Source organism: Megalobrama amblycephala, linkage group LG7 (genome assembly GCF_018812025.1).
Source record: "Megalobrama amblycephala isolate DHTTF-2021 linkage group LG7, ASM1881202v1, whole genome shotgun sequence".
Taxonomy (NCBI): Eukaryota; Metazoa; Chordata; class Actinopteri; order Cypriniformes; family Xenocyprididae; genus Megalobrama; species Megalobrama amblycephala.
Window position 1 is genome coordinate 7239877 of NC_063050.1, and position 10608 is coordinate 7250484.

Sequence of the window (10608 nt, forward strand, 5' to 3'; positions counted from 1 at the left end):
ATTAAAAAAAAAGTAAAAAATAAAAAAAAAAAGAAAAAAAAAAAAAAAAAAAAAAAAAAAAAGGAATGGCTTCCTTGCCTGAATAAAAAGGATAATATTAATAAAGATTTGTGCCTGAGGTGGGAAAATATGTTTTTTTGGAGGATTAACATAACTTTTAATTTGTAGGTTTGTTTAAAAAAAAGTTTGTTCATAATGAAAATGTTGAAAAATGCAAAGTGGAAATGGCACCCGTAGCTGGGGACATTTTGCTTCGAGCCATGAATTCCAGCAGCGCCCTCGCCGCTCCCATTCGTCAGCCTGTACAGACTCGTGCACTTGTCAGCACTATAGCCTACTGTGTACTTTGGAACCACCAGCTAACTTCCCGATGGAGGCTCCCAGATTATTACTTAACTTTACTTTTCACTGCAAGAACTGTGTCGCATTTTAAAGTAGAAGAAAAGAACGCTTATATGAATCTGAGTTTATATTCTGAGGGGCATCGTGGTGAAAATGAAGCTTCACTTTCATTGGCTTGCATGGACTTTGTTTTTGCTCGACAACGGTAATGGCTTGTTACAGTTTCGCTTAACACGAATACTAGGAGTAGTGATGGTTAAAGTGACCACAGTGCCTACCACAGTCACAGAAATCGGTGAAACACCTGTTAGACATAAAAACCCGCATGCACCGCAGTTGAAACGCAGCCCAGATCAGTTTCAGCGGCGTGAAAATGGTGTTCAGGTAGTGATTGTGGTGAAAACTTAACATGGCGTCACACCGTGACTATGTTGGTATGTTTTACCTCCGAGCATAAACTGATCAAATATAGTCGGAAGATTCTAACAGTATGTTTAATTAAATGAATGTGCAAAATTTCACTGCTATGTTGTAGCCTATATTTGGCTTTGGTTTGTTTTTTCTTCAGGTGTGTCTGGTGTTGATTCAGTGGGAGTGTCCGTGAATGAGGGAGATTCAGTCACTCTGAACACTGGTGTTCAGACAAACCAACAAGAAGAGATTAAATGGTATTTCAATAGCACTCGCATCGCTCAGATCAGTGGAGATCTCAGTTATAGTTGTACAGATGTTCAGTGTAATGAAGGAACTGAGAGATTCAGAGGCAGACTGAAGCTGGATCATCAGACTGGATCTCTGACCATCATGAACATCACAAACACACACTCTGGAGTTTATGACCTGAAGATCATCATCATCAGCAGCAGCAGTGACAAGGCCTTCAATGTTACTGTCATTGGTAAGTCATTAATAAATATTTACAGTGCTTTTCAATATTTTGGATGCTGCAGAGTCAGACCCCCAAATATGATCATCCTTATGCGAGGGACCCCATCCTAACTATCTTTTACATCATAAACACCTCATTTATACACCGAAAAATTAATATTATAAACCTTAAATTAGTTTCTATTAGGTTACATTATATAGGCTATTTCCTTTACTTATTAATGTATGTATTTATTTAAAGTGCATATACTGCAGGTTAAAAATTTTTTTCGAGATGAATATATAACCTTGTACAAAAATACCATATAAAAAGATACTGCAGGGTTTAAAAATGTTTTACAGGACATAAGGGCATGAATTTAGTAGATAAAGTGACGGTCTCTGTAAAAAACGCTTTTTCACTCCGTCACTAAAGGGAGTCGATCGCCGAGCTCTGTGTTGACTCAGTGCAGAGTAGGCAGTGACAGCGGTCATGAATCATGTGTTTTCGGTAGTTTTTGTATTAATCATTGTTATGGTAAATTATTGTGTTTGTGGAGGTTGCACAAACTCCAGCCTGTCAGGACGAGTCCAGAGGTTTACTAACAAGAAAAAAGACGCTGCTACACTGTAAAAAAAAATCCCGTTGTTTCTACGGAAAAATACCGGCAGCTGTGGTTACCAGAACAATACTGTAAAAATGACATCAAACCGTAAACATACTTACGGAGTTACATGTGAATTTTACATTTCAAATCTGTTAAATTTACGGTAAAATAATGTATTTCATTAACTGATATAATGTTAATTTACTAACCTAATGAAGTACTAATATCTGTTTTGTACCTTTATAATACACTGACAGTCACCAAACACAGTGGTGATGAGAGTCACATGATGAATCAAAGTTCATCACAAGCAGCTTTTCCACAAGCTGAGAAGCACAATACTAATATATAGAAGGCGCACACAGTGTCATTCACACACACACTAAACACCATCATGGTAACATGCATGAAATTTTAAAAATGCAATAAACATTAATTTAACAACATTAGATGTAACATAAAACCCTAATGTACATAACTGATTAGAAAAAAATCGTTATTTCAACGAAAATATATCAAATGTGAAGTATCACGCAGGGAATTGTGGGAATGTCAATATACGGTTTTTCACTGTAAATTTTACAATGAATTGTTATTTTTCACTTCCAAAAACTGTGAATTTAACGGTATTTTACCGTAAAATTACATTAAATGTACCATTAGATCTATTACAGTTATTCACCGTATATAGTATGGAAACTTTCTGTAAACCAATCAACAGTTTTTCACCGCAGCATTTTTACAGTCTTTTACTGTTAAAATCACGGTCATTTTTTACAGTGTATCTTCCGTGCCGGGTGTGTGTTTTGTGCAGGTGAAGAGACGGACTTCACTTCTGCATCTGCTTCGATAAACGTGTTCATTATAGACCGGAGGATTATCATCCTGGCGATATGATGGAGTTCAACATTGTAATACTACTGTAAATGATTATATTAAATCAATAAACTTACACACGCTATGCTTCTTCACCGTTTTTACTTGAATCAATTTCAACACTGATGAATACAAATTATGTTCACAAATACGTACAGTCTCACACTCACACAAAACAGTTTTGAATTATGTGTTGGTAATGTAAATACTCCAATTTCATTCATGCCATGTATGTAAACTTGACTGTAAACGTATATAGCCTATACATTCAAGTTCACACAACTACATAATCATATACATCCCCACACAGTGATCGGCCTGGAATAAACTCATAACACATAATGAATGAATAAAGAATAACGTTACAAGAAACACATACAGTAACACTTATGTTCGTCCGCCGGCGGGAGACATGATCACGGATCCGTCAGAGAGATGAAACGTGAATGGTGCACTGTACGTCTTGTTTTTTTATCTTTTTTTTTTTTTTTTTTTTTGTTACATTTGTTAAAGGATTAGTCCACTTTTAAATACACTTTTCCTGATAAATTTACTCACCCCCATGTCATCCAAGATGTTCATGTCTTTCTTTCGTCAGTCGAAAAGTAATGAAGGTTTTTGAGGAAAACATTCCAGGATTTTTCTCCTTACAGTGGATTTCAATGGCTACCAACAGATTGAAGGTCAAAATTACAGTTTCAGTGCAGCTTCAAGGGCTTTAAACGATACCAGATGAGTAATAAGGGTCTTATCTAGCGAACATTGACTGTAAAAAAATATGGACGTAGCGTCCGTGACGTCACCCATAGAGTTCTGAACAGCAGTTTTGAAGCGAAAATGAGGCCGCGGCCATCTTAGCTGCGCGTCACCGCACGTCACTCCCGGATAACTGAAAATGGGCAAAGAGGCGGGGAGGTGGTTTGAGCTGATATGACTGGTTGCTGAAACCACGCCTGCCTAGCTCGACGTGACCATGTTAGCAGCAAAGGAGCTATATCTATCTTAGATACGATCTAAAATATTAATGAAGACAAGTTTTATCATCAGAACGTTCTAAAGGTTTACTGTCAATCTACGGTGTTTTTTAAGATATAGATCCTCCAACACCAGTAGTGTTGGTTGTGCAAATAACATGGAAAATCAAATGGGACTTCATACCTTTATAATAGAGATCGCGAGATGAATCCAATCTGTGGCACTTGGGTAAAATATGAGTGTCCATTGCAAAACAAAAAAACATGTCACATTTCTTCTGAATGATCTGCTCTCTGTCATCGTTCTTCAAGAAAGGATGCAATCTGAGCAGCCTTTATGTTGTAAAACTGTATACGATCGTATCTAACAAACAAATGAGCCCGTGTCCAAAGTATTTTTTTTTTTTCAAAATAGTGCAGCAGTTTTAGTTATAATATCCAAGCAGTGCTGTCGGATTTTGATATCCTCCCGCCATTGTCATTGTAGTAAATCTCACAACCAAAACTTTCAGCCAATGCCACGATCCAACAACGTGTGTTCTGTGTCTCTTCCCCATGCATGCACATCTAACGTTACACAGACACACATCAGTCTCGAATATTATGCAGCAAGCCATATTTTATAATTGTATAAAATAATCGAGCACAAATACGGCTGAGATGCCAAATTCAGCGGCAGCTGAGGTAACATGACGGCTCACAGACAGCAGCGCAATCTACCTGTCACTCAAGTGACCACGCCCTTAATTATGCAGAACTTTAAGGCTTAATATAATTTAAACGGATAAGTTATAAAAAAAATTCACCCCCCTCAGAGTTGTCATGAAGGGCAAAAATAGCAGTATAGACCAAAACCACAATTTGAACCAACTTGTAAACATGTTTTTTTCTGCTATAAACTTGGCCAATTTAACATGGGACTCTATGAGATTATGCTCTCTTTTGGAGCCTGTCCCTAGCGGCCAGTCGATGAATCGCAGTTTAAGTTACTTCCGTATTGACTTCATGAGAGAAAGGGGGAGGTTGCCGCTTGCTAGCGAATCGATCGGTCATTTTCGAAAAAAATACAACCGTTTATGCTTTATAAACAAAATATCGCATTGAACGGGCTTTCCGCTTCCGCATTCTTCATAATGCTTACGCTGAATGTTCTACGTTTAAGGCGATATTTTGTTTATAAAGCATAAATGGTTGTATTTTTTTCGAAAATGACCGATCGATTCGCTAGATAAGACCCTTATTACTCATCTGGTATCGTTTAAAGCCCTTGAAGCTGCACTGAAACTGTAATTTTGACCTTCAACCTGTTGGTAGCCACTGAAATCCACTGTAAGGAGAATAATCCTGGAATGTTTTCCTCAAAAACCTTCATTTCCTTTCGACTGACGAAAGAAAGACATGAACATCTTGGATGACATGGGGGTGAGTAAATTTATCAGGAAAAGTGTATTTAAAAGTGGACTAATCCTTTAACTAACGTTACCAAATCAGTCGTGATGAGAAACCGCTATATCACGTAAAGATGTGGATGGATATTAACGAAGTTTATTAGTTTCGGTTATTAGTAATCAATAACGTTACTCCAAGATGACCAATACTAGCTTTGCTGTTGCCTGATTCATGATAACAATCTGTACAATATTATGATCTGAGAACAGTGTCGCATATCGTTAGCTAACGTGTATATCTATAAGCTAACACCGGTCTCTGCCCTGTTCTCCACTGCTTCTCCTCACACAACAGCTCAATTTGTCTCTTTTGACCGTTATTCTGTCTAATCCTGGCCTGTCGCTGCTCTCTTGGCCACATAGCAGACTAATTGTATAGCTGTGGTTTGTTATACGAGTGTGAATAAACATTTACAATTTCCTCAGCGTCCGAACTGTCATTGCGATCCATTGTTTTCCTATTGTTTATATTGATCGCGCTCCCTTCAGTTACGTCACTTCCGATTTGGCATTTTTCAGATGCGGAAGTAAAATTTTCTCACAAAAAACGACTCCAGAAGCCTAATTAGCGTATTTATACGTGTTTTTTTCAAGAAAATCTATTTCATACATTATTTTTCTATACATTGAATCACTGAAGCTCTAACCTGCAATATGCCCTTTAAATATTTTTATATTAATCATTCATTTAATATATTAACTTTTTAATCACATATTACATTTTCTTAATCTAATTGATATACTTCTATATACTATATACTACTTCAATCTTATTTGTTGTTACTGTTTTTTAACAGCTTTCCTCTAAACTTTTGTTTATTCTAATTTATTTTAATTTTTATTTAAAGATTATTAGTTTACAGTTTTTTTGAGAAAATAATAAATGTATTTATTTATGTACGATTTTTTTTTTTCTCTAGACTTCTCCACATTTATTTAATCTAATTTACATTTATTTTTAAATTTCTACAGTTTTTCACTGGACCACAAAACCCATGTTTTAACATACATATTTTGTATTTATTTATTAAAACAATTATATTCAGAGTGATTTTTGTTAATTCACATATAGTTTGTAGATGATCTGGTTTTTTTGCTGTTAAAGTGTTAGATCACCCAAAAATTTAAATTCTGTCATTAATTACTCACCCTCATGTCATTCCACACCTGTAAGACCTTCATTCATCTTCAAAACAAAAATTGAAGATAATTTTTGATGAAATCCGATCAGTGAGGCATCTATTGCCAGCAAGATCGTTTCCTTATCAAATTCCCAGATAGGTACTAAAAACACTTTTTAGTTAAAACAAAAACGAGAATTCTTTTTGTGCGCCAAAAAAAATTTATTCAACAATATCTAGTGATGGGTGATTTCAAAACACTGTTCTAAAGGTGAACAAAGGTCTTATGGGTGTGAAACAACATGAGGGTGAGTAAATGATGACATTGTTTGGGTGGACTAACCCTTTAAATTGCAAGCTGCAGGCAGTGGAATGAAAAGTGAAAGTTTTAACTTCTGAGTCACATTTTTTAGAATGCCCTTTTATAGTAATAGTTTAAAATGCCCTTTTATATAATAGTTAAGGATATCCTATCTAGCAGTGAAAAACAATGGAAAGGTATGAAGTGGAATTAAAAAAATATTCTGTGAGAACGGCCTCTTTCTGTGTAAGAATTATCTCAGTTTACACTATTAAAGATTTCATGTTGATTTAAAACTAAAAGATTTTCATCTGTTAGAATCTGTTAGTTTTAACATTTTTTTAAAAAAATAAAAAGCTGCAGTTGAGCTCAGATAGAGCCTTGTGTTTATAAGCACAAACCTTTGATCGTTTTTAGATAAGAAAGACAAGAAAGAGCTTGTCTCGTTCATCTTCAGTTTTTGTTCATCTTCATGTTGTTGTGTAGTTTCAGCAGCTGTTGGTTTGTGTTTCAGGCGTTTCTGCTGCTGAACGAGAAGAAGTAAATAAAAATCAGGGAGAAGATGTCATTTTAGGTGTTGGTGAAATAAGAAAACCAAATGATTCAGTGATGTGGTATTTTAATGAGATTCTCATCACTGAAATCACTGGAGATCAGAGTAAGATCTGTACAGATGATCAGTGTGATGAGAGATTCAAGAGACAGACTGAAGCTGGATCATCAGACTGGATCTCTGACCATCATGAACACCAGAAACACAGACTCTGGAGAATATAAACTGCTGATCAACAGCAAAAGCAGCAGCTTCAACATCAACAGAGTGAAGAGATTCAATGTTTCTTTCACTGGTGAGTAGAGTTCAGCCATTTAATGCACTTCCTCTCTTTGATAATATCTGTTTTCCTGTGTGAACGTTGTTTCCTGCTGATCCCACTGATGCTTGCTAAAAACAACAGATGGCACCACTGGAAAGCTGTAAATTTCAGTCAAAGATAAATACTGGGTAAATTATCATCCACTGTTTCTCTTTATCTGTTTCAGGTTCAGGCCTGTCTTCAGGTGCTGTAGCAGGAATAGTTGTGGTTCTGCTATTGGTTGCAGTTGTAACTGCTGGTGTGATTTACTATCGCCGCAAGAATGTAAGTATTACATTCAGCTGATTCAGCAAGATACATTCGATTTAATGTGCAAAATTCCTTTTAATGACTAATGGTATGAATAATACTATTTAGGGGTTCAAGCACATAGCGTTTGTATTGTAAATATTAAAATTTCCAAGGATCAGCATTCTCCCCTAAAAGTAATCGGGCAGACCAAACCGTATGTCGTAAAGACTTGAAATTTTGAAGGATGGTAGTTCTTACACCGTCTACAATGTCACCGAGGCTCACCCCGATTGGCCTGATGGGGGCGCTACAGCAGTGAAATGTATGGAATCACTCATAACTCCTAAACTGTTAGGCATAGGCTCAAGTGTCTTATATTTCTAAAGTCCTTCAAGATGGACAAATTGGTTCAAGATGGACAAAATCCAAATCCAAAGCAGTGCAGTGAGATTCTCTGGAGTCTGAAATGCCTATAACTGTGAATGGAATCAGATATTTTTCTCCTTCTGTGGTTACGTGAAAAAGTATGCAGCAGCTGGCCACTTGGTGGCGCTATAATATGGAAAAAACACTTAAAGCACTTACAAATGGCTATTACTAATTAACCCGAAGTCTGAATGACTTGAAACTTGTCATGCATTGTCTTTGTCCAAGGTGGCAAGACTGCCTTTGAGGATATGCGTGTATCTCGAAAAATGCAAGCAATGAAACCGCTGTCAATTGAATCATTTGCCAAATATTGCAGATTATTTCATAAACCAACTTTAGCAAACTAGTCCTAGGTTTTTAGCCCAAGCTTAGATAACTGTTAAAAAGCATTGAAACATACATTTCTTTTGTAAACTGCCTGTATTGGCTGTTTTCCCTCTGTGATGTAATGGATCGTTTCCACCGAGCGGTACGGTTTCAGTTCAGTACAGTACGACCCCTGATCCTACTTACCTTTCCACCGCCAACAGTACCCTTACTTCAGTGGCGTGCAGTGGTGTTCTGAAATGAGGCAAATTTTTTACTTATTTATGAATCATTGTAAATTCATGTGCATTACTCTTAACATTGACACATCTTTCTTGTTAAATGAACATTACTTTACATTTATATCAAAAAAGAAAAACAGAAACCAAATACAATTCTATTTTGTACCTTTACAGTATTGTAATAAATGTTCTATTTATCAAAACCAAGTCAATCTTGTTTTAAGCATTTCTACATTCATTCCAAAATAAAAACTAAAGGCAATAACAATTTAAACAATATATTTTATTAGTGTATTGATGTTGTTGGGGATAAACAGTTTAGGACCCTTGAAACCAGATATGTTGAATAAAGACCCGGAGTCAAAGTTTAAAAAAATTAATAAATTGAAGAAAAATTTAATGAAGAATAGTTTGCAGTTTCATCAGCAGAAGCCAGCTTCAAGTCTCACAAGGAGTTCGTAGGCCGCTCTGCGTACATTCACATTTCCATATCAATTATACTCTAACAGAGTCTACTGACTACATCATTACTTCAGGTTGAATGATTGTGATTGGCTAAGAAAAACAGACAAATTTGGTAATCTTCCACACATGGACAGATAGTCAGAAGCATATCTCCATTCGTCAGGATGCTGACGAGGGGAATCTGGATTTAGGTATTGGATGTCCTTTTGGGGTCATGACATGGCGTCTGCTGGTCTCAAACAGAGTGCCAGTTGTCCAGTACAAAGGACCTGCACAGAACACTTAGTGCACATACACGATTCACACGATTCACAGCTTCTTCAAGGTTGAAGCTGATCTGAACAGGAAACTTTCCCAAAACATACTGATAACATGTTCTTTTCTCAGTGAGAGGTACAGACAATATTCAAAATTATTTTCTAGTGTTTAAAAAAGGAAAATAAATGCTTTAACATGCATTGAAGAAGTCATTAAAATAATTTAACAGAAAGATAAATGTTGATTAATGACTTAAAAGATATATTTTGAAGCGGAAGTCCTTCAATGTTTTTCTTTTTGATTGTCAACTTAGGCTATTTTGGATCATCAGTCATGCTCCGTAAACACATCTGTCACAGACACAAATTGTATTTTTAATTTCACCAAGCTGATTGCACTAAAAAAACCAAAAAAAACCCAAAAAAAACGCAGTCATCATGTTTTCAGTCCATTTCAAGTTTGATTTTGACGTGACATAAAGCGGTGATATCTAACTGGATGATCTGTTTACTTTCTTTTCAATTAGTCTTCCCATTGATGCCATCATTTGTTCAGTCAAACTGACGCACGAAACACGCACATCAACAAGATCAATCATAGCACGATGAAGACCTTGCCTCCTCTCACCTGATCGACATCATTCTTGCGTGATGAAGAAAGTGACAGCAAACGACAATGCACAGTGGAAACGAGCCATACGCGTTTACAATCTTGCTAAAGAAAACACAGAACTTGCTTTGCTTTAAAAGGGTTCGTTCACCCAAAAATGAAAATTCTGTCATTTATTACTCACCCTCATGCTGTTCCACACCCGTAAGACCTTCGTTAATCTTCGGAACACAAATTAAGATATTTTAGTTGAAATCCGATGGCTCCGTGAGGCCTCCATTGGGAGCAATGACATTTCCTCTCTCAAGATCCATAAAGGTACTAAAAACATATTTAAATCAGTTCATGCGAGTACAGTGGTTCAATATTAATATTATAAAGCGACGAGAATATTTTTGGTGCGCCAAAAAAAAAAATATAATGACTATAATGACTATGACGATTTCAAAACACTGCTTCAGGAAGCGTCGGATCATTATGAATCAGTGTATCGAATCATGATTCGGATCGCGCATCAAACCGCCAAACTTCTGAAATCGTGACTTTGGCGCTCCGAACAGCAGATTCGATACACTGATTCATTTATGATCCGATGCTTCCTGAAGCAGTGTTTTGAAATCGGCCATCACTAAATAAGTCGTTATTTTGGTTTTTTT

At 36.3% G+C, this 10608-nt stretch overlaps 1 pseudogene; it reads left to right on the top strand.

Annotated features, from left to right (window-relative positions):
• Window positions 1-344: 344 nt before the first annotated feature.
• LOC125271644 lies at window positions 345-10216 on the top strand (annotated as a pseudogene).
• The last annotated feature ends 392 nt before the right edge of the window (window positions 10217-10608 follow it).